General features: G+C 38.5%; 2 long non-coding RNA genes across 4 annotated transcripts; both read left to right on the top strand.

Moving 5' to 3' along the window:
• The first annotated feature begins 12,267 nt into the window (after positions 1–12,267).
• Positions 12,268–17,710, top strand: LOC130606794 (uncharacterized). Its single transcript, XR_008974050.1, has 3 exons — positions 12,268–12,556; positions 16,097–16,137; positions 16,834–17,710. It is a non-coding gene; the product is annotated as an uncharacterized LOC130606794 (long non-coding RNA).
• A 495-nt stretch (positions 17,711–18,205) lies between these two features.
• On the top strand, positions 18,206–24,899 carry LOC130606792 (uncharacterized). 3 transcript variants are annotated; one of them, XR_008974048.1, is made up of 5 exons: positions 18,206–18,314; positions 19,077–19,248; positions 23,675–23,814; positions 24,016–24,140; positions 24,696–24,899. It is a non-coding gene; the product is annotated as an uncharacterized LOC130606792 (long non-coding RNA). The 3 variants fall into 3 exon arrangements; XR_008974047.1 differs by having other exon boundaries at positions 23,678–23,814; positions 24,016–24,899; XR_008974046.1 differs by having other exon boundaries at positions 24,016–24,899.
• Positions 24,900–25,472: the final 573 nt, after the last annotated feature.

Below are 25,472 nucleotides of genomic sequence, written 5' to 3'. Positions count from 1 at the left end.
ATTGTTTTACTGACAATAAAGTTGGCACACAGGAAGCAGATTGAGAATATCTGACTTGTAGGAACAAGAGAAGGAGGCGAATGGTGCAGGGCCAGCATGTGCTTTCTCTCTACCTGCTGCTATCCAAGTTTGCATCAATTCCTCTGTAGTGGGATGCAGTCACTGGGTAGGGTACCAAACTGTGCCAGGTGTGGTATCCCACTCCTTTGGAATGCAAACTTCATGGGGAAGAGCAAACAGAGATGCTGCCAGGGTACTCTGTGGATGCAGTTCAGCCTCAAATAGTTGTTCCTTTTATCTTAAGAAGGAAGAAAAAAAGCAAAATGAGTGGAGAGAGAACCCTCACTTTGGAAGAGAAATTCTTGCTCTATCCAAGAATTGATATGTGGAGTGGGCAAAGTTGATATGAATCTTGGTTTGATTAGTATGTACATGAGTCATTTATAGACATTTATCTGCTTTTCCCCCAGTGCCTTTGTCCTAAACTTGTTCTGCTCTGCAAAAGTGAGACAATGATCAGCTGCTTTTCTGTTATCCTCTGAGGAAAGAGTTCTGCGGGTGCTGAATTGCACTCATAACAGCAGAGAATGATCACCATGATTTCAAGGAGGCTTCAGGTCAATACCCTGCTGAGGAAGAGAAGGAGCAGGTTCTGATCAGAGAAAGATAACTCCTTCTGCCTGAAAGTTAAGCAGGTGCCCTTGAGGGACCACACAGATTTCACATGTTCAATCAGCTCCAGAGATGTGGTAATCACTAGATGGGTCATTACCTGCTAGTCTGGAGGTAGCAATAACTATTCATTACTGCAGAGCTATCAAAATGATGATTTTAGTTTTTTCCTTCTTTTCGTGGGTTTCCTTCTTTTCCCTGAGAATAGAGAGAGCAAAACAGGAAAGCCATTATATTAAATAGCTCTTAAATAAGGTGGAACAATGAGCTCGGTTATAAGCAGTGTTTATAAATGGTACTGGAGAAAAAAAGAATCCACAGGGGACAGTCTACAGCTATTAACGCAGATGATTTCCACTCATGGGTTTGGAAAGTTTTTAGTCCAAATTAACCTAACTTCTTACATTTGAGTGAATAATATCACAAGAGATTGATAGTCACTTTTTGAGTACAGAAGTAAAAGAAGAAAAATGGGCATTCAAATCTGTGTCATCCAATGAAGGGTAGACTCATGCTGAAGAAATCTGACAGTTAAAACTGCCTGAGGCTCAGTCAAACAAGTTATTCAAAGCTGTGTGGTTGAAGAAGATAGGTCAAAGAGGCCAGACAGTTGATACCCATTAAAGAGAGCTGTTCCTGTGTTGATAAGACTAATGCTTGCTTAGACATTCAGCTGGGAAGCAGACTTGTATTCAGTTTCAGTTACTATAAAGACAGCCCATGTTCCCTGGACAGTTTGTGATTTGACTTCTTCTGTGGTTCTTATATGGGAAATTGGTGTCATAGTTCTCTTGTTCAAGGTCATGTGCTGGTAACCAACAGGAAAGATCACTGCTGAGGTGCTCTTAACTCCATGCTCTATCCACTAAGAGATAGCTCAGAGAAACAAGAATGTATGTTTTCTTTCTGCAAGCTTTGCTTATTAAATATGTTCTCACTGAAACCCCTTAATCAAAACATAGTTTGATGCATGGTTATTTGCTTGATCCAAAGTTTACCAAAGTCAGCAGAAATCTTTCACTGGGTGTTTAACGTCTTCCCCTCACTGTCTTGCTGTGATGCTTTATGGTCAGTGGACCAGCTGAGGAAAAATGCTTGAGTAAAAGCCCTTGGGATGGGTACTGAGGCAACAAGGATCCAGAAACTCATAGTTTGAAAGAAGTCATAGCCCTACAGTTAAGCAGTGTTGCAGGCATGATGGTTCAAAGGTATAAGGGAATTAAGGTTGTTTAACTCAAGTCCTAAATCAACTTTAAATCCCTTTATTCTTACTTTTGTTACATTTATCCCTATAGTCTGAACTGCAGAACACAGTGCCCAAGAAGATGAACACTGACCCAATAAGTCTTTGTATTTCATCAGGTAAAGCAGTTGAATTTTGAAGCTGTACATGCCATTGTTTGAACTTCTGGAATTCTCCGCTTAAGACATAGCATTCATTAGATAACACTGCTTGAATGTGGTTTATTTCCCCACAAAGACTGATCAGAATACCTAGACTACAGTCTGCAGGTAAAGAACAGAAGCTGGAGGAGCATGTGGTACAATGAAGGCTTTGTCTGGCCACGGATGGGCAATGGGCAGTGCCAAAGGCAGCCAGGGAGGTAGGTCCTGAAATGGCAGAATTTTGTGTTGATGTGAATGAGGAGGATTTCAGTTTTTGCCTCTCCTGGAAAAGGTAAAATTTGAGTGTAATCTCCCTTCTCTCCCACTCCTGTTCTGTGATTCACATATCCTGACTTATTTTACTATAAATAAAGCTACAGCATGAACTTCTCTAGTCATCATTTTGGTGTATTCAGCCTCTTTTCACATCAAATGCTTATTTAGTAAAAACCTGGATCACAATTTGTAATGACTGGGTCAAATTCAGTATGTCCACAGCATGTTTTAAAGGGATTTATTACCACGTACTTGCTTTATCTATCCGCTAATATTTTCCACAGTTATTTTTATGCCTCTAAAACAAATTAACTGATGAACCTGGATTGAAAAGTAGGATTTAGACCTGAAGCGTGGAATTCCTAAAAGGTCTTCAAATTCTACAGCTAAGGGATTTTTATGAATGGAAGTAAGGAGAAGCGCACAAGAAGTCTTCAGGTAAGACGCTTGCCATAGGACGTCTAGTAAGTGCAAATAAGTCTTGCGAATACTTGCAAATACCTCACTTTGTATTTATTCTACCATCCATTATGCATTGTTTTATAGACTGTATTTTCTATACCATATTATTGCGTGGTTCAACAAAATATAATGAAAATTGGGAATGAGATTGCATACTTACACTACAACTTGTCTGGTTTGTACAGATGAGGGTCTACATGAAATAATGTTATCAGTTTAATCTCTATTACCATACCTATAGTTCATTAACAGTAACGGGTTTGCTATGTAGGTTTTGTACTAGCTAAGTTGCTTAGCAACCTTAACTCCAAGATAATGATGCCTTGCTGCCTGTGATTAAAGGATGTTTTTTCCTGTATTCTGTATTCTGTTGATGATAGATCTACCTTACTTATTTTCTTGTTTGCAAACTCTGTTCCTCATTTTTCATTCCAAATTTAGCAAGGTATATATACATTCCCCGGATAATTTTCTGTTCAAAATTCACCACAGTCACCTACTCAAGCGAATGCAAATGGCACAATAGTATTATGAAAAAACCCACAGTGTACAGGAATGCAAAGAACATAAAATGGAGCAGCAGTCTGTAGAGCTACCACTGATAGTGCTGAATAAATCCTTAAAACCTTTTCAGCAGAGGTGCATTCCTAATAACCATGGCTAATGCTCCAGTTCTATGCTTTAATTCCCCTCTTAAGTAAGTAAATAGAAAGCTTTGGGACTTGCCCATATGCGATGCTATACTTTGGAACTGGTCCAGAAAAGTGAAATACTATGTTCTAAGTGGTAACAAATGTCTCTTGATACCATTAGTAGCTGGATCAATTAGTTTAATAGTATTTACGGAAGTGCATTGGATCTCAACACTAACACTATTCTGAGCTAACATCTAAAGGATGGCACACATTAAAATGGATATTGGGTGACATTATCTATTTAATATAATTTCAAATGATTCTGTTAATTCCTGCAGAGCTTATCTCCATGGTTACCATGACAGGAAATTAAACAAACAGGAAAAAATTGATATTAATCCATCCTGAATAAGACTCCAGTAGAGTCTCACTGAAGTACCGGGTGCCACACTGAAGAGTGACAGCCCTTTAGCTAATAGGATAACCCATGCCTGCTGGAAGAAGGGGTTCTGTCCCAGGATTTGGTGTCTCTGTCATAAATTACTATCCAGATTGTAGGAAGTGCTGGGTTTGGGATGGAGGCCCAGATAGGAGATACTGTTGTAAACCATCTGCTTACAATAGACTGGAATTAAATCAATGATACTTCATGGTGTACAGATTTGTAACTGAAGTACTAATATTGGTATGGGTGCAATATAAATGGAAATATATATATGTGACAGCACCAGAAGTTACAGCAAAGTAAGTGTTTCAAGGCTGGGACATGTATTGAACTCTGAGGATACTGTACTCTGAGCTACAGTGGAAGAATATACAGTTTAAGGAGAAAGCTTGTGCTCTGATAACAGTGCTGATGCTTCTCCAGTGCAAGACTCTCTATCCTAAACCTGGGGGAATGGCATCAAGTTGCAGCATATCACATATGTCAATCCCTTCCTGTTTTCCCCAATGGGTAAACAAACAGTTCAAACCAGAGAAAAACTAAAATCAGGCAATGCACAGCAAGCTTAGCTAAGGCTTATGGAGCTACTGAATTCAAAAGCAAAGCACCAGCTGCCAGAATGGGTAAATGGCTTGTCTTTGTGAAATTTCAACTGTCTTCATCCAGAGCAGGGCACAAAGATCAGAGGGCTGGAGCACTTCTTCTATGAAGACAGGCTGAGGCAGTTGGGGTTGTTCAACCTGGAGAAGAGAAGGCTCTGGGAAGACCTTAGAGCAGCTTCCAGTGCCTAAAGGGGGCCAACAAGAAATCTGGAAAGAGGCTTTGGACAAGGGTCTGTAGAGACAGGACAAGGGGGAGTGACTTTAAACTGACAGAGGGGAGATGGAGATGAGCTCTTAGGCAGAAGTTCTTCCCTGTGAGGGTGCTGGGGCACTGGCACAAGGCGCCCAGAGAAGCTGTGGCTGCCCCGTCCCTGGCAGTGTTCAAGGCCAGGCTGGATGGGGCTTGGAGCAACCAGATTGGGTGGAAGATGAACCCCTTGGCCAGGGGGGGTTGGAACTTTTAAGGTCCCTGCTAGCCCAAACCATTTTATGATTCTATGAAAAGGTGAACAACTCCTGTAATATGGCATTTACCTACTCTTTTGAAGGGTTTCTAATGTGTGAAGTCGCTTACAGTTCCTAAGGGTTTATTTTTATTTTAACAATTATCATTACTTAGAAATAAAGAAATTCTGCTCTAACCAAACACTTGGGGTAGGTTTTTAGTTACTGAACTTGACTGACTTTCACTGCATTGCTGAGTATGCAAGGATGCTATGGAAAACAGGAGGGGAAGGTATGTGTAATACACAATTAGGTTGATGTCTATAGTGAACTTCCTGTTACAGTGGTTTCTTTAGACTGATGATGTAAAAACTCAGCATTTGTGCAGTCAATTCCTGCTGCGTCAGTCTGGTGTTTCTTGAATATTTTTATAAAGAATACTTTAAAATAACTTATGTTTTACCTCAGTAGAAGTTGGAAATTGTCCTATGTAGGATATAGTTGCTCTGCTTGAAGGATTTGTTTCAAATGTCTGCCTTCCAGATGTATGTTTGAGATTGTGTTTGGTGCATAATTTGAACTGGAAACCCTGCCTGCTCATCCTATCGTTGCCATGGGATCTGAAGCAAATTAAAAAGTAATCTGCACAAGAAAATTCATACAACCAAAGCATAAACCTTGTAAGAGAAATACCAGGCATAACAGGAAGACAATAAGGTCAATTAAAATACCCTCTTGAGTGATAGGGAAATTTGCTAAGTGTAGTTCACATTTACTTTACTCTGTATCTTACACCACATAAGCATGCTTATACAGGTAAATCTTGGCATCTGGAGGTCCCTCTTAATTTGAAATTGGGCATCAATTAAAGCCCTTTAAGTTATGTTGGACTAAATGTTAGTCTGTACAAAACAATACCATGAGGAACATCCGGGAAGCTGTTAACAGACAGAGGCTGAGGATCTCATCCACTGATAGTTATGAATGAAATTAATGAAGTTTGGAGCTCCTGATTTCTTTTCCTAATGAGATCCCCATTGGGTAGCTCCCGGTGGTGATGCTGGCTCTGGAGTTGAAGGCACACTAAATGGTACTGAGTCGTAATGGGAAGTGAATCTGGAATAAATCGTCAGGAAACAGCAGCTGGGAATAACACCGTATTTTGAAGGAAAGCCCTGTAATTCGTGTAGTTAATGCCTATGTAGTCACAAAGGGGTTATACTCCACCCGAAATTCTTCTAAACTATATCTGGTATTTAAGAACTGAGCAACTCAGAAGGGTTGCTTGTGATAAGTTAAAATATTTCCTGTTTTTTAAATATAACTAATGTTTTTCCACAGGAAAGCATTTCAACCTTGATAGCATTTAAAGAAAAACCTGTAACTCCAACAGCTGAATATAGACTTCAGTGGTAGCGTAACATCTGAAGTAAAACAGTCAAAACATCTCTCACATTTATACACTCAGTCAAAATTCAGGTTTAAAACCTTCATGAGGAATCATATTTAATATTTAGTTAAACATTGCCAATTATCTTTGGAACCACAGACTGAAACAGAACTCTAGTGCTTGTCACAGAAAGTGACATGGAACAGCCTATTCCAATATGAATGAAGCTCTGAACGTAAGTAATCCCTTTAAAGAATAAAAAGGAAGTACATTAAAAGTTCAGTGGCTCTCATTAAAAATAGCTATTCCCAACACTGATTGGGAAATGCGATCCTCTTAAAATGATCTCAAAGAGGATACTGTCATTTTGATAATTACGTGTGACCCCAATTTATGCTAGGATACATGTAAAAGTAAACTCCATCTTACTGCTACTCAAATATTTATAAGCTTTCCAGCTGAGTAGTGCTAATTAAAGCTTTATACACTTAAAAAGAAAATATAAAATAGTGCTTTTTAGCTTGGCTTTTACAAAATCCTTTCTTTCCCTTAAGCTGTCACACAGCAGCACAGCTGCAGTGGCACTATGTGCACAAAGCCATCATAAGTGAGGAGTAAATTAGGAGCTACTGTTTCCATTGCATTCAGATTTCCTACGGCTGTGGGTTTGTTGGCATTAGTAGACTGTAACTGAGAATTGAGGGGTTCGATTTAATTATTTGATTTGAATGCTTCCCAAGGCCTTTAAGAGTAGTTGTAGAGAGTGTAGAACACTGCTGTGAACACCAACAGCACTGTCTGCAAGCTGACTACAATACACTTTTTTTTGGCAACAGAGATCTTTCAAATTCTGTTTCTCTTCCCACACTCTCAGAGCAGTAGTTTCAACTTGCTGTGACTATTACTTGGTAACATCAATATTAGCATCAGGTTAGGGTTAATAGAATCAGAGCATTGAAGGAATAGAAAAGATGAACTGGAAGCTAACTTTTAGAGATAAAATGATGTCTAGTTCAGGCTTACATAAAGCCTCTGGCGAGGACTCCTAAATCCCTTTGTATTTATTTATTAAAGCCAGAGCTGGGTTTATGCTGGAAGCTCCAGAAACCTAAAGGAAGACACCAGGAGAAGGACCAGTAAAATACTGTTGCCCGGTTGCAGGTAAACCCAGATCAGTTTCTTCACCCAGATCAACCCCTGTGCAAGGGAAGGCTGGCATGGGGTAAGAACAAAAGACCAAGGTAGAGATGATTCTTTCTTTTGGCACCAGTGCACTGTTAACTTCAACTTTATGTGGAACTGTAAAATAGTTGTATTTGGTGTAAAGGAAATTGTACTCTGAGGATTAAGCAGAAGAGAAACCCCACATTTTCCTCTGTTCTACATAAAGTGATCACCAGTAATTCCTCTGGTAGGAAATGTATTGTCCTGAAGTCTGATTTCTGGGTAGAAAGTGTTTTTGAATACTTTGTTTCCATAGAGGTTTTTCCTTTAAGGAGAAAGACGGGGGGCAGAGTATATACACACGTGTGCATACGCATCTGTGTGTGCTACACAACCACTTCTCACCTTGGTAGTCAGCTGGGCTGTTCTGGGGGACAAATGGGGAAGTGCTCTCTTAAAAAAGAAAAATAAAGTGCCCTAAAATGGGTGGTTTCAAATGTTTGTCACTAGCTAAAATAAAACTGCTCAGCGGTGTTTGACTTGATAAGGGTTACATTAGACAACAGTCCTGCCAAAGTTTAAATGGAAGGGTATTGTCTGTCTTGTTGGGTGCTACAGCCATGAGTGCTCTCCTTGTAGAGTGCTGTGCATCAGACAACAGCCCTTTATAGGAAGGTGCCTTAGTTACTAAAACCTTTCAGTGCACATTTCTTATGTTCTTACTGAGCATGCTGGCTGCTTGTTTTCCCATAATAAAACTGAGTGAGAGTATGCCACCACAAGTCATTTCTTGAATTGTTTATTAGATGTCTGGGCTGTGAATGGCTGCTAGAGAAGTAAAAATTGCTGCCTTGTTATGAAGAACACACTTATCAGTCTACCTTTCTTCAACTTCTGAGATTTTCAGCTATTTTTGTGTGTGTTTTTAAGGATTAAAAGTTAACTTTATCCTGCATATTTCTTCCTTTGGTTTTGTTATGTTAAAACCTATGACTACTTTATATCAAAGATTAGAATACTAGAATACTGGATTGGAAGGGACCTTGAGGATCATCCAGTCCAACTCTTCTAGGCAAAGCGTGACCTGCCCAGCCAAATGTTACAAGTGTCCTTATAGTACTTTGAAGGTGTCCTTGTAGTACTTATAAAATTTATTACAGCTAAATGTAATATTTTATTCAGGTATTGCTGTGCGTGGTTTTGGCTAAGCTGCATTTTAATTGAATGTCTCCATTTTTTAAAAGCTTTATTTCAACACATAATGTCCTTGACATATGTAATATCTTATTTTTATGGAGCTATTTAACTTGTAATAGTAATGCATTGATACGATACAAATTAATAGCAGTATTTATAATTTAGACAATCACATTAATATAACTGCACCAAGTTACATTATCTTATTGCAATAATGTTGTAAAATGATACCTCTTATTATCACATTTACTCTGCAGTTTATACTATGTTTGACATTTCACAATGGTCAATGGACATTTGACAATGGTCATACAGATCAGACCGCTGCCCAGTGTTCACCAGATCATGTGTACTTGAAGACAGTGGTGAATGTTGTCAGGGGTGGTCTGGATCTCTTCCAGTTCCCATGGTTTTACCTTCACCTCCCACCCTTATCTTTACTTTTTAATCTTCCCCTCTACTTCTGTTTTCAGTCATTATTTGTTCCTTCCTGTGTTACTTAGGGAGGACACTTCAGCCTTGGGAACAGGCTTCTGTTTGCCCTGAACAAGAGACTCAAAGGAACAGTGGCCAAATAAGAATGTATTTGAAAGATTGAAAAACAGGGTAAGTACATGGGATACTTTCTAGCCTCTATCTACCAAGTAGTTCAGAGACTTCTTGACCTAGATATGGCACCTGAGTATTAAGTAGCGCCCACTGGTTTTATTTTCTATGACATTGTCCAGTCTCCCCTAGTGCTCCTGCAAGCTTCTGGCACTCACCATACATTTTGGCAAGCGGTTCCTTAAATCTAGTCTGTGCTACATGAACAAAACTCTTTCATTTGTTTCCAGCATAGCTCCCAATAGCTTAATTTGATCCCCCATGGTTTTTGTTTTGGAAGAGGCGATAGAATATTTGGTCTCTGTCCAACTTCTCTGTACCACTCATGATTTTGCAGATCTTTGTCATGCCCTTTTTTAGTCATCACTTTTCCAGACTAGAGAACAATATGTATTCAACAAGTTTAAAGATTAAAAAAAAAAAAGCTTATAAAACTGTTTTAAGACTCTCAGAATGCACTACTGCATGTGAAAGTCATTATTCATTCTGTAGAATGATTGGCAGTATTTTGCTTTGCTTTGTGCTTAATAGATGGTTGAGCTATCTGCTTTTATGTTTGGTGTGCCTTTATCATCACTAGCAGGGGACTGTCCCTTTACTTGAATGGTAGTTATCCTTACTATAATGAGGTCTGCCAGGCTGTTCTGCAGGCAAACAGAACCACTCAAATAAAACACAGCACCAATAATAGGTAGAGATTTTCTTCTTCCCTATCTAATATCTTACTGAAACAACTTCAGGAATAAACATTTAATAGAAACAGACTTTTCAATGTATTTAAAAAGGACTGCCAATGGAAGCAATATAATTCTATCTGCTATCTGTAGTTACCATTCAGAAAATGACATGTTCATTGCATCTTCTTGTAGGCACAAAATCAGAGTATTTGCTGACCTTGGAAAGAAGCTACAATCTCAGCACATGACAATAAAGTAGAAATGAGCAAACAGACAACATCAACTTGATATAATAAAAATTGCACTGGCGTTGCACTACTTGCAAAAATCCAGCAGTTAATTTAAATAAGAGATTCTTTTGGGGTACTTTGGTATAGATTAGATTATATTGAGGGGAAAATACTGTCATCATGGCTTTTGTCTTTTCTAATAGAGGCATTTGGCTTTCTTTGCTTGATTTTATCACAGAATAAGAGAACAAATGAAGTTGCATGGCATCTGTGGAAATCACATAGTCCAACACCCCTGCCCAGCCACAATCACCCAGAGCAGGTTGCCAGGACTCTGTCCCATCAGGTTTTGAATATCTCCAGGGAGGGAGCCTCCACAACCTCTCCAGGCAGCCTTTGTCCAAACACCTTCACACAAGTAGAGCATTTTCTTATATTTAGCCAGAGTTTTCTATACTTTAATATGTCTCTTGTCCTGCCTGGATACCAGTGAGAAGAGTGTGGCATTTCTCTTCACTGAAAGTCAGTTGTAACAGGAAAGACTGACAAGAAGGTGGCATTGAGTACTTTGGTCTGTTCTGTGTTATTTGTCAACTGGCCGACATTTTCCCTAGACTTCTTTTGGCTGCTAGTCTACTTGTAGAAGCCCCTTGTTTGCACTTGGCATCCCTCAATAGTTTCAATCCCAGATGGGTGTCAGTTAAATGTAATGGATAATTTTAGGTAGATTTAGCTAATTCCAAAGCCTCTTAGCAAATTAGTCTGGCTCTAGCAGAGGTTTCCAGACAGAGTTTTACACATGCTACTTGTTACTTGAAAAACCAGGAATTTAAGTAAATTGCAATTCCCAAACCAACACAACTGTTGCTTTGGATCTCAGTTCCCTGAAGTGTAGATCTTACTTTCAAATTAATTTTTGCCAGCAAAGCAAATCAAACTCTTCTGGCCCTGGGATAGCTGACAAAGCACTTAGAAACTGAATAACCCCAATGAAAACTGAAGTAATTTCTTACATTGTGCAAACTGCCCTCCTCTGGGTTTTGCTCTTCTCTGTAATTTGTCCTTAAAATCATGCATAATACTTCCTGAGGAGACAAAATGTCATTGTTGCTCAACTTAGCTGGAACTTCTGTTACACAGGTAGCTTATTAGAATTAGCTTGTAGTTAATAGAAACTTTGCTAACTATAAATGTTTAATTGATTTCTGACTGGCAGTAAAAGAAATCAGTGTAGATGGTTCAATGCTCTAAAAGCACTAGGTCAGAAAACTCTTTTGCCTCACAAATCCCTCTGACACATACTACAGCACTGAAAGTTACTGTTGACCACAATATAGATCTGAAGTCTGTGTTTAGAATCATAGAATAGTTAGATTTGCAAAGGACCTTAATATCATCTAGTTCCACTCCCCCTGCTATGGGCAGGGGCACCTAACAATAAACCATGTCACCCAAGACTCTGTCCAACCTGGACTTGAACACTGCCAAGGATGGAGCATTCACAACTTCCCTGGGCAACCCCTTCCAGTGCCTCACCAGCCTCACAGTAAAGAACTTCTTCCTTATATCCAATCTAAACTTCCCCTGTTTAAGTTTTAACCCATTACCCCTTGTCCTATCTCTACAGTCCCTAATGAAGAGTCCCTCCCCAGCATCCCTATAGACTCCCTTCAGATACTGGAAGGCTGCTATGAGGTCTCCACGCAGCTTTCTCTTCTCCAAGCTGAACAGCTCCTACTTCTTCAGTCTGCATACGGGAGGTGCTCCAGTCCCCTGATCATCCTCGTGGCCTCCTCTGGACTTGTTCCAACAGTTCCATGTCCTTTTTATGTTGAGGACACCAGACCTGCACACAATACTCCAGGTGAGGTCTCACGAGAGCAGAGGGGCAGGATTTTACAGTTAAAATGCGCAGAACATCTAAAAGTTTAAGTTCTCTTCATGGTTTTTCCCTAAGGGTAACTCTTTCTTCATTTTGATGTGCTGACTGCATGCTTTCCCCCGCTGAGTCACTTGTATCGTGAAACAACGTATAATCTGTGTTTTACAGAAAGGTGAAAATAAAGAATAACCTACTCCCAAATGCCAAATTAAGTGATGGATTGGGCCCACATTCAATTAAAAGTTTCAATAAATGCTCAAAGATTTTGCCATATGGAAATACCTCAGAGCATGAAATCAAAATTAACCCTGTGTGGGATTAACATGATGCACCGGGAAAGCACGTCACGTTTGGTAGACAAAAATGTGAGTATGCAGAAGGCAAGTGTAACACTTCTGTTTGCTGGCTGATTCACTGTTCTCTTTCATAGCTGTAGTAAGGAAGATGAGACTGGGGAACACAGTTCTGCCTGATCTGCACGCAAAGAGGTATTCCCACTTATACATATGCTTCACTTGCAACTTGTAGCTTTTTGATGCATGCATAAAAAATTTTTGTACCATACATGTGAAGAGAGAGGCAGAAGCGACCTTTTACTATGATTTCCATGGTGACAATCCTCATTAAACTGGTCAGTAATACTGAATTATCTATAGGGGACATCTGGAGTGGACATGATGTAACAAGTAAAAGCAAAAGAAAGTGAAACTCTTGAAGATTGTGCTTTAGATTTTTTAGAGACATCTGTTTTAGAAAAGCTTTGCAATTCCATTGTCTTACATTGTCAGTGTGCTTTGTACAAGGCAAAAAGGGCACGTGGGGAAAACAAGCACTTACAGCCAAGGCTGTTAACTTGCGGAGAGGTTATGTCTTACATTCTTAATCCTTGCATTGCATTCAGTGTGTCCTGGATATGAGAACAAAATAAATTATGCACCATTTCTTTCAAAACCATTTTTATTTTTAAGGTATACATCTATTTAAGTGTATTTCTAGATATCTTGAAGCACTCACATTAGCAATAGCTGAAATAGAATGTCACTCGGTTCTCTACCTTTATTCTTAATATACACGGTATGAATTAAACAGTCCTGTTATGCTGCTGTGTGAGCTACTGAGCTCTATTTGCAACATTTGTTAAGACTGAAATCCCATAAATAAAACATCTAAGAACTCATCTGCTTTTGAGATGGCACAAACACATTCACATATTGTATGAGCTGAAGGAATCTGGGCTTCTTAGATTGAAGAAAAATAGGTTATAATTGGTACCAGCAAATAATGTGATCAGCAAGAAAAATGTGCACTGTATGCATTGACTTTTAATAAACAGGAGTAATGGCCCATTCTCTGTTTAGCAGAAGACACTTCAATAAGACTTTAAAGATTCTGCTTTATTAGCACTAGGAATTTGTTATAACAGGTATGAGGACTCCAGTGTTACATGCAAAATCACATACTTAATGATATTTAATACTTGTTTTAGATTCTGCAGCAAACAAATAGCAAAAGGAACGGTTCTGTAGTAAGCATTTACATCTTCCATTTGTTACTGTTAATAATTTTGCATTTCTGGGTTTTTTTGCCTCTTTTTTTCCCTTGAGTTGCTCTCATTCCAGAAGCCTGCTCTTTTCCAGACTGATGTATTTGCTTACATTTATGCATCACAATTATTTCACCCAAATTAACATGTTTCTTGCATTTGCAAACCTAGAACCAAAGCATGTGTCTCGATAAGTAAATAAATCTGATAGACTCTTTCCAAGTATAACATCTGTCAAATATAATGCAAATACAACTGGGTGTGTGTTTCTCTGAGGAGGTGGACTACTCAGAGTTTACTGCTTAGTGACGTGGTGTGAAATGTTACCATCTCTCCACTTCAGTTCTAAGCCCTGAGGTGAAGCTGTTCCCCTTCCCATGGCCACTGTCGACATCCATAGCCCAGCCCACTGGCAGCAAACCAGGCTTCTAGCCCAGGCAGTTGTGGTTAATGTTTGCAGATCTCGAGGACTTTGCTGTTGACCACTCAGTTAAACATATGATGTGAAACACCCTCACTTCAGAGCAAGAGTTTGTTTTGGAGTAGTGTCCAGCATTTCTTTGGCAATTATTAATATTGCTAAATATGGTATCCAAATATTTAAAAGATCGCTTTTGTTAAGAAATATTTTCTTCTTCAAAACACCATGTACCTTCTCTTCAGTATTGTCAGGAGCCTCTGACTTAAAGCTGAAGAGATCTTATTTTGAGCCACCATATGGCTCTGAATTAAAATTTCTTAGGCTGGTGATTTTTAACGAGGTCTGGTCTACTGTCATTGACTTGTATCAGTCCTTGCAAGCATGACAGGCATAGCGTGAAAGCTGGCTTTTCTTAGGGATGATTGTTCCATCTTAAGCTAACGTTGCCCACATTTTGGTGACATCCTTCACTCTATACTTTGAAGAAACATTCCTGATTAAAGCACATAGAAGTTCACTGAAATTCTCTCCAGCCATTGTTTCATTCAGTGGAAGTGCCATGGGCATCACAATCAGTTCAAAGATTTTATTGTCAATGTCTGCCTGATTGTATTTCCCATTAGCCTGACTGAACTTACCCACATCTGAAAGGTCATGTCAGGTTTCATTCACTGCACGTCAGTATAGCCTCTACTGACAGCCCAGGGATAAATACAGATCTAGTGAAAGTAGCTACGTGCCTTGTTTTATCATCGCTGGAATTTGTCCTATAAAAAGAAAAACCTTGCTTCAGCTTTTATCCTGCAGAAGCTGTTTCTTAAGCCAGGGAACCCAGATTCTGGTTTTCCCTATAGTTATTTTCTTATATATGAGCCAACTACTGAAATATTTGTGTGGTTTCTGAAAAGCATACTGATGTTTCCTTATTTAAGAACAAAACAGACATATCATTTCTCACCCCCAACCCCCTCCACCCACCGAAATACTGCCCGTGACTGCTGATACAAATCTTGTTAATGCCCCTCATTGTTTGGAGCTATTCTTGACCAACTTCTGCTTCCAGAAGGAAACTCTTATAAAGATATTTTCTATAAAGGGAAAAATCCTGTAATTCTTTGAAGAGATACAAATTCATCATGCTCATTATCATTCAATCAGAATTTGGAGTGCAAGGTGTTACGTTCAGGTAGTTCCTTATCCCATTTTCGCCTTCGCTTGCAAGGTGTTACTTTTTCAACTGGAACTTGACATCACTTTTAAAATGGCATCTGTGACTATGGATGATACTCAACCATTATTAAAGACAGCAAACACGGCCACTACCCTTTGGACTAGAACCTATTCAGATTTCTCTCTAATCCTGCTCAGATGCAGGAACACGCCATGAGAATCCAACAAGACTCTAACATCAGACCAATTTTGACAGTTCTATACAGTATATTTATATTAGGCAAGCCAATATATTATAGATATTTATATTAGGCTATACCAAAGAAGTCAAGTTAATGCAAGTGTTATAAACCTGTAGATATCACTGCTCAATCACCGCAGTATTTCACTTGAATAGCATAATGTGAAACTGCAAATAGAAGCTGATGGCAAATTAAGCATAGAAAGAAAGGTAGAGACAGATCTTGCATGAGGCTGGATATTACACGTGAAAAAGTCTGCTGGCAGAGTTATATTGCTAAAAACATTTTGGCAAGAACTGCTGTTCTTGGTTCATCAAGCAAAGTCAGTTGTACTAACAAAAGCACTTCGGTATCAGCCTTATTTTGTCTATACTGGATGGATAGTGGAGAATTAGCAAAAAAACAATAAAATGAAAATTCAGGAGTGTTTCCAAAATTGGATCTTTTTTCTTTTTTTGGGTAGGTTTAAATTGTTTTTTTTCCTGAATAATTACTGCTATGATTTCTGTTTTCTGGGTTTTAATTTCCTTCTCTTAGTCCTGATTTGCATTCTGCAGGCGTCCTTAATCTAGGTTTTAAATTATTTCTATCAAACTAAGATCAAAATATCTCATCTTGGTATGATAATATTAATATGCTTTGTTGTTTTCAGCTTGGCAGACTTGTTCAAGAATATACATCATTTATATTCAGGTAAGACTTTATTTGCATGAAGAAATTCAAGCGCAGCAGCTTTTCTATTTTCCCTGGAACATTTTAAACATGTAATCATTCTAGATCACCTTTACCATAGCTTGTGTAAGTCTATTAAAATCAAATTTGCTCTAGGCAATAAACCAGCCTAAAGCTGAATTACTGACTGTGACCCTTTGGAAAGACGTAAAGAATTTATCAGGAGAAGTGTTGTGTCCCTTTGGCAATGTCACAATTAATTATTCTTGTGACATTGTATCCCCAGCATGTATATTGCCATCAAATGGCTAGGGTGAGCTAAAATGCATTCTGGTATTTCGTATTTCACATAGAAACTGTTTTAAAGTTAAGGTCTTACTGTTATTATAGGAATGGGAAAATTGTGGAAACTCACTGCAAAACTCTGCTAAGGGAGATGTAGTCATATATTTCAAAGTCCACTATTAATCCAGCATTTTAAATTCTTATAAATGTTGTGGTGCATACCTTCTGGTGCTCTCTTCAGCTGTATGTTTAATTAGAAAAACAGAAGCAGAGAACACAGCTTATCTAAATTGTAGCTGTTCTTATGATAATTTTAATCTTGAATTTTACCTGCTGCATCTTCATATATGGGTTAGCGTTGGGGGACTGATAGAGAGTTGTTCTGTCAGCTCTACTTGAACTAACCTCATTACTCTTGGATTCTTCCCTAAGGCCGTTTCTACCCCATTTTGTACAACTAGAGCAACATCAAGAGACTCAAGTTTTGCAGAGACTTGCCTCTATGACATGAACTGCTAATTTATCTTTGTGCGTGTGTGTTTAAGTAGCTGCTTTCCTTGTACAAGAAACTCACTGAGTTGTCCAATTAGATTGTCAGAAGGAGCATTTTATTATTAAGGTCTGAGAAGGCATGTTTGAGGTGTTTGTTTGGTGTGTACACATCTGTTTTGATTAAATAATATTTTTGGTAACATTTCATGTTACTGAATTTTTAGGGTGAAGTTAAACGTGGGAAATGATGAATGAATGATTGTCGTAAACAGAAAAGTGATTTGCTTCCTTTGTGGAGGCAGTCTATAATGATAAACATGGTTTAGAACTCGAACAGTATTTCATACACAGAAAGCTGTTACTATTCCAGGAACTACAGAAGTCCTTCATTATGAACACAGAATTCTTCTTTCTGTTTCCCATGCTATTTATCTATTCAGAAAAGTTAATGCTGTTTTCAAGTCCAACTTAAGCAACCTCCAAGGAACTGAATTATTTAATAAGTACACACTGCTTTCAGGTGGATTGTGTATTGATAAACCCGTTTATTACTCCACATGCAAAGCATCAGCAAAAAAAGGTTCAGTCTAACATACACAGAAGTCTCCAGCAGCAAAAGATTAGCAATAGAAAGCTTATGGAGAGCAGCCTATGATAATACTGTTCATTGATAAGAACCTTCTTTGCTATAGCTTCTTATTTCAAATAAAAACATTGAAATGCAACTGGGTTTAGGCATAAAATGGGATAATATTTCCAAAATTTACTACTGAAATAACTACATCTGGAAGCAAATGTCTGATAAGTATATCTTACCTACATCCTAGCTACAGCTTAACACCTTAACTCATTTGATAAGTAGTGTCTTCACAAATCACATCTATGGGATATTGATTTGGATACTAAAAATGAGCAGCTCCAACATTAATAATCGCTTTGCAAAATGTAGCTGTACTCAAACACTGTGGTGCAGCTCTTGCTGTATTTGGTGAATTTCCATTTCCATCCAGTTCCTAGTTTAAGAATGTGGACTGAGATATCAGTCTTGAATGTACTTTTCAGTTTCTTTTCCTATCAGCAGCAAGGTACAAGACACTGATACTGTATGCTATTATATATAATAGTAGCTAATTGCTATTTAATTTCTCCAATAATAATGATGCATTTCACCACAGTAATGATATTATATCCTAACATTACGAATTTTACTGAAACGCCACAATTTTTACCTATTGCATGAAAGAACACTTACTGCAAGAAACAGTTTTTAAGACTCAGGACTTAAAAATCAGCTCTCATTTGTTCTACCCATTTCAGATGCTCTATGTTCAAATGTATGTCATGACTACTTATGTACTGGTGACCAGCTACCAGAAAGGCGGGCAGAAGATGAGAGACATTTGTGGCTCATCTAATTACTAGTAAGTCCATCTGTAGTAAGATGTGTGGTGCTTGGAGGAAAGATAATATCCATGAGGTAGTGGCTATTTGCTGAATTTATTGCTGGGGTCCTGGGGACTAATCATAGAATCATAGAATGTCTAGGGTTGGAAAGGACCTTAAGATCACCTAGTTCCAGGCAACGTATCCCAGTGATGGTCCTGTTTCCCCCTGACATACATGACACATTGGCTGGACTTTGCTGCTGTGTGAAGTGCAGACCTGACACCTCCTGATTATTCTGGTGACAAGTCACTTGGAAACACATGGCCCTCAACACCTGTGGTGGTCAGGGTTGGACAGCCAAACCGTGAACACAGGTGGCTGCACTCTTAAGTGCATCGGCTTATTTCTGCAGCATCTTCTGCACATGTAAACTTCTCTGTGGAAGCTGCCCTCAGGAGACTTGTTTAAATTGCCTCTCACAACTCTAGTAATTTGTAACAGCTGTGTGTGTAATCTCCAAGGCTATAATTCAATTTCTCTCTTGTTCCTGTCTACTATATCCCCAAGATTCATCTCCATGTCCAGATGGAATGATAGCCCTCCAAGTCAGGGCTCAACAAGAAACGCAAGTCCCTACAGCGTGCTCTGTAGAATTATTGTCATAACAATCTTCCAGCCCTGGAAGTCTCTGCATGTTGTTCATACAATCAAATATCAATCACACTATTTGAAGTATACCCACATCCAGGAAATGGGATTCACACAATGACTGACCCTTGCTTCCTATTACTGCTCAGTGATGTGAATGGTGTATGCTGCTTTTTGCCAAGCTTGGCCAACTCCATTACTATGGCACCCAGCAGACGATTAAACCAGGTTTTCAGCTCCTGCTGGCCTCCACAGCATTGCTTTAGGTTGCTCCAGATACCACCACAACCTGCCTTGAACCCCCTGGAGGCTGCTTCCCAAGTAGGCACTTAATGCTCCAGCTCTGAAGGTTCTCTAAACAGTAAATGCATGGGACTGCTGTGTATTATAGAATCTCAGACTGGTTTGGGTTGGAAAGGACCTTAAACCTCATCCAGTTCCAACCCCCCTGCCATGGGCAGAGATGCTTCACTCTAGACCATGTTGCCAGAGGCTCTGTCCAACCTGGCCTTGAACACTGCCAGGGATGGAGCATTCCAAACTTTAACTGGGTGGATGCAGTCTGGGAGTTAATAAACAATAATGGTATTTAAGACAATTTTTCACATTTATTGAGTGATAATGTCCCCATGTATAATGACTATGCACCACAGTTTGTACTGTTGAAGGGATTAGACCTTCATCTTGATAAATTATGCTTTGAAAAGCATTTACTTGTTTTGAAACACTATTTCTGCGAGGTTTTTAAAAGCTTTCTGCTGCTGAAAATAAACAAGTTATCAGGAAGAGGGTACATTTTGTTATCAAACTGGTTTGTTTCTATTTGAACAGAATGCATTTGGGAGATGAATTTTCTTAATTTGCTAACTAATAATGTCATTTTTTTTAGAGCAGTAATTCGAACAACTTAATAAACCTGTAGGATACTTATTAAAATATAAGAGATTAAATTGTAATGAGCACACTAAAGACCTCTTCTTGAAAGGCTTCATTTCCAACCTATAACAAAAGACAGTATGTAGTACATAGCTATAACCACCTACATGAAGAAACATAAACTAAGTGGTGTTTCACTGGTTATCCTGCCACTTATTCCTTGGGTTGCTACTGTTACAAAGCCATCAAACTTAACGTTACTTAAATCTAATTCTAAAGGTTTCTATATTCCATTTTGTGATTTTGTGCCCCCTTGTTTCAAATTCCCCCCTTTTTCTGTCCTTCTCTGTATCACTATGCGTGAGCAGGCAGAAAGTCTTCATTCCCCCCCCCCCGGGATGATTTGGAGACTTTGCTATGTATCAGCCTTAATTGTACTATTTGTACATAAGCACTGATGGATTTACTATAAAGAGGATATCAGGACCTTTGTCAAGCTTGAGATAAACCATGGAAGTGGGTATACAATGCAAATGCCTTCTGCATTACTATACAGCCAGGAGATGGCCTGTGAGGAAGACAGCCATGGTGACAAGGCTGCCAGATCACTGGGATCCTCGTTATAGTCCTACCCAGCTCACACCAGGAGTGTTTTTCTCCTGCTTGTCTTTAATATTGTTAGCACAAAAGGCTTCGGATTCACTGTAGTAAATGAAATTCTGTTTCCACAGTAAATAATTCATTCTCAGTCAAAAGAAGAAGAGTGTTTCCTGGTAAGTTCAGTATGAGCAGAGTAGAGCTCATGAAACCAGCTGTTGACCAGCTTGAGAAGAGGGAATAAAACCAAACCTGATTTCTACAGATTAAGAAATATTTATGGGTTATGGATTACTAATAAAAAGATTTGCACCGATTAGGGCACAGTAGGAAAAGCCATTAATATACTAGCAACAAAAAATATTGTAACAAGGTAAACATAAATTAAAGCTAAAAGCAATGAGTACTATAAAAAATGAAAGAGTTAAAACATCTTCTGAGAATTAAGATGTAACTATCCTACTTTGCTAATATATCATAAACTATAATGTCAATGATATAGTAACATACTATTTAGGAACACAAAGCAATAAAATACAATTGATGGGGAGGACATTTTAATTACCAGCGTTGTGGCTGAGTATTAGTGTGAATCTCTTATAAAACCTGTCCTCACAAATTATGAACTAATTTCTGCCAAGTGATAGAATATCATTAAAGTGTTATGATACCCAGCTGATCAAAGGTAAAGCAGTTATTTATATTGCGTTACAGTTCTCCTCTCGCACCAAACAAGTCATTTAGAACAGTTTAGTTGAGAGGGAAGTAGCAAAGTGGGTATGGGGTATATCGCATTAAGATGAAAGAGAAATATAAGGAAAATGTAGATATGCTTTTGGAGTGCTAGAAGCATTATAAGAAAAGAAGCAGGAGCATGTGTTGTATTTACGATGCAAAGGTGAGCAATAAATAACGTGAAATGTTAAGCAAAGCAAATAAAATGCAAGAGAAGACAAGACAGTTGAAGTAAAATTAGAAGGCAAAATAACCTTGCCATTGTTTCGGCCAAGTTGAAAGACACCTTCCACACTGCCCCTTTTTTCCCTTGTTGTACTCCATACAAATAAAAAGATTTTTTTTTGCCACAAACAGTTATTTGCCTAAACACTGAGTAATTCAGTGTGAAGTCCAAGGCAACGGTCAAAATGAACACAGTGCAAGAAAGGTATAGAGTAACGGTGATTTGCTCCTACACTTTTATGTATTGTGGTGAATCAGTTAATTGAACTGAAACTCTTTAAGCTATCTTTTAAACTTTAGAGGAAAATGTGCACTGCTATCTGCTAGACCCTTATACTCCTGTGGGACTGATGTGCCAGGCCATCTGATCCACACAGTCCAGTAAACCTGATTGTCCCTCTCCTCCACCTGGCTGGAGGTGGGGCCCCTCTAATAGCCATCATAAGATTCTTCACTTACATCTTGTAGAAAGGGATTTCAGGCTAAAGTCAAAAACACAGCACTGTACCAGCTACTAAGAAGAAGGAAAATGACTGTTACAGCTGAACCCAGGGCAAAGAAGGATGGTGATAAACTTGAGCAAATCAGCAGAGGCTGGGACAGGTTGCCCAGAGAGGCTGCAGCTCTGCTATCTCTGGAGGTTTCCAGCACCCAGCTTGTAAAAGCCCTGAGCGCCCTGATGTGAATTCAGTGCAGCTTTGGACTGGATCTGTAGTGAGGCCTCCAGCCATGGCGAGTGTGTGATTCCTTAGTTTTGTACAAGCTATGGTTCTATATGTATCACAAGCACTATCTCACTAATGCTGACAAGCAGATGTGCTTTGTAACTTGAAATGGGCCTTGATAAAAGATTCGCCTCCAGTCTACAAAAGGTGCATAGGAATTGATGTATTTAAACTGACAGAATCAATTAGAAATGGTGACAATAAACAGCCATGAATAGATGGCATCATTTGGAGGGGAAAAAAGCCAAAACAAACAAAATAGTCAAAGTAGAGATGGAAAAGCGGAGTTGAAAAACGAATTCAGTTTTCTTGTTGTCTGTGAATTAAACATACGTTTATAGTGATATAATTCCACTGATTTTGATGATACGTGATAGCTCTTAAAATGAAAACAGCAAGATGTAGGATATTTACATCCAAAATAGCTTGTTTTTTCATCAATATCAATATTTTGTACTAGCTTTGCACTATATATAGTTGTGAAATTTTGACTTACCTTTCCAAACCTTCCATCCTTTACTCTCTGTGCTCATTCTTTCACCTCTCAACCATATCTCTTAGGGTTTGGGGTTTTTTTTAAATGGTTTTTCCTTTTTTTTTCCTGTCTGGCTACAAAGTTGTTGTAAAAGACAAAGAAGATAAAATAGCAGAATAATGAAAGTGGATGTCCCCTCTGGTGAGATCTAGCTTTCCTCAGTGGAGAATATATGACCTTCTTTCATTTTTGACACTTGAAAGCTTTCTTTAATAATGCCATTCCAGCCTAATTTTATGCAGTCAGCATGTTAGATGTCTTTTAAAAGTACTCCCATCTTTTATTGTTTTTAGCAACCAATTAGTTCCCAGCCCAACCAGTCCCAGTTGTTCAGTTGTATTCTGGGGATTTGGCATAGCACATTGGAATAATCACTCGCCTTCTGCCCCTTGCAGCTTTAAAGTACAAATCAAAACATGGATGTAGATGTGTGCAGTGACAATAGAAGAACCAAACCAGCAAAATGCATCTGTTTACCTCTTCTTATAGTCACCTCACATCAACTTTTCTAAGGCCAGAATGTTGTTTTTCTGGAAAGAGGCAATTGTTTAAGGAATTTTATAGTTAGGAAGTATTTCTACTGCTACTACTGTAGATTATCTTTGTGCTTTCCTCTGATAGATCTGATCACATTTAATTACCTTCTGTCCTCCCAAAGCCACTTGATGCTGTGACTCTTGTTTATAAGAAGGTTGTACATAGCCAGCAAAGGTCAAGTTCCCAATGGTCGTATAGTACCTCAGCAGTGCCAGCTGAAGTCAATAGAATTACTTTCATGCACTTTGAGTATGTGATTTAAGACCTGCTTTTTTTCTTTTTTATTCTGTTCTTCTGTATTGTTGTCACTTTGACTGTTTCATTCTATTTGTTCTTTCAATCTCCATTTCTTCACTGAGGACACTATAGACTGAGGAGGAATTCCATATTTTCAGGTGGCATACTGGAAACTGATGTCATGCTTAAAAGTTTTCCTCTTCATGAAGTACTTTCTGAACTACATCTTAGTTTGTACTGATATAGAATGACTGAAACTAAAAGGTAGTTCTGTTTCCAGTAGCTGCTGGCATAGGCCTGAAAAGGCTTGTGTGAACACATCACAATTATGAACATCTGACCTGTGGCAAACTCCTTGCTAGCTGCAACCAGGGTGCTAGTTAGGCATTCCAGTCCCTGTTCTGCTGAGTCAGTTCCAAGGTGTGAGGGATACTTCCCTTTCCTTCCTCTTTTCCTCTCCAAGTCAGTAACAGTTCCAGGAGCAGAGGACAGTTTCAGCCTGGATCAACTGCTGTTTTTTTTTTACCTTGTATTTTATTTTCTTTCATGTGATGCTGATCCCAGACAAGAGCCCAAGTTAAACATTCCTGTCTTTTTTTTTTTTAATGCTTTACATAAAAGATTCAGGTCTGTGAGGTTCTTCTGGAAACTCTAAAGTTCCTTCTCCTTTTGGCTTTGCAACATGGATTTCGATCATAGGATATAGCTGGTGTGAACAGTAGCATCCATCCGACTGCAGAATTCAGGTACAAAACAATAGCCATGGCAATAATTAAAACACACGTGGGTCTTGCATAGTAGACAAAATCACACCTGATACTTCCGATCTGTAATTCAATTCTGGGACTTCTGCAAGGTGGAAATGTGCTCTACTCATTTAAATGACAAGACTGAACTACGTTAGGATACTATTATGATGGAACAATGTTTTCCAGAACAGTTGATTTAAAATAGGTCTGTCTTCAAAGGATCTACAAATTTATTTTCTAAGTTAGAGATGCTCTAACAAATCAAATAAAGACAAGTGTATATCTAAATACTAGAAAATAAGTCTTTATTGTCGTACTTAATAATGTGTATATATTAGATTATTTGAACAATTATCTCAAATTATTCGTTTTACGTGCTTATTATTTTATTTCTTTACTATTAAAAATCACCATTTCTAGATACAAGTATAACCTTAGTGATTAAACTGAAATACCATGCATCTGACTGCTCATGAAATAGTACCTCTAGTAAATCATATTAATGAACATATCAACAGTACAGAAATATTCTTTTTCTCTCTATTTGAATAGTTTAGTCACCAAATTATTTGATGGACCAAAATGTATTTCTGTGACAAAATGGATTAAACTCATAAAGCTGTAAGAAACGCGTATCTTGCCTTTCATCTCTCTCCGGTCACCCAGTTGGACAAATGGGGCTCAGTTACTTGCCTCCTTTCTAGCTCATTTGCCCAAGGCAGCAAACCAAATGAACTATGGGCAACAGTTTATACAATGCTTACCTCCCTCTCTACCTGTCACGAGGTGTCATTTTATAACAGAACCTGGACCCAGGTGTCCTAATAGCTTGAAAGGTCAGAAGGTGGGATGCAACTGTCTAATAAAAGATGCATGATGTGCATTTTATGTTTTAAATGCACAGTAATGTATCTGAGAGTGAATGTACTAATGAAAAGTGACATTTTACCAGTGATGTTGTGGAAACTGTAACAAAAGAACTCAGAACGGTTTTAGCATGCGATGTGAATGGACAGGAGGAGAGACTTCATAGTTAATGGGCAGGGGCTCCATTGTCCAGCAATGGAAGTGTGCATCAGCATAGGATTTAATCAAAGTCAACATGCAAGTGTGTAAACACAGCAAGCTTTGGTAAGAATAATGACTGTTGAAAGAAATCTTTACTAAATCATTTATAAACTCATTTTAGATTTTTATTATTGGGATAATAAATCAGTTTTGTTTAATGGCTATGGAAATTACACATTTAAAAATGTACCTTCGTATACCATTCATATGGATGCTGGAGAGAGGCTCTTCATCTGGGGCTGTAGTGATATGACAAGGGGT

This window comes from Pezoporus wallicus, unplaced genomic scaffold (assembly GCF_028554395.1).
Source record: "Pezoporus wallicus isolate ANWC-B61680 ecotype Strahan unplaced genomic scaffold, APGP_CSIRO_Pwel_v1 contig_4191, whole genome shotgun sequence".
In the NCBI taxonomy this organism is placed as follows: Eukaryota; Metazoa; Chordata; class Aves; order Psittaciformes; family Psittacidae; genus Pezoporus; species Pezoporus wallicus.
Note: the sequence above shows the minus strand (reverse complement) of the source record. Positions and strands in the feature narration are given on the sequence as shown.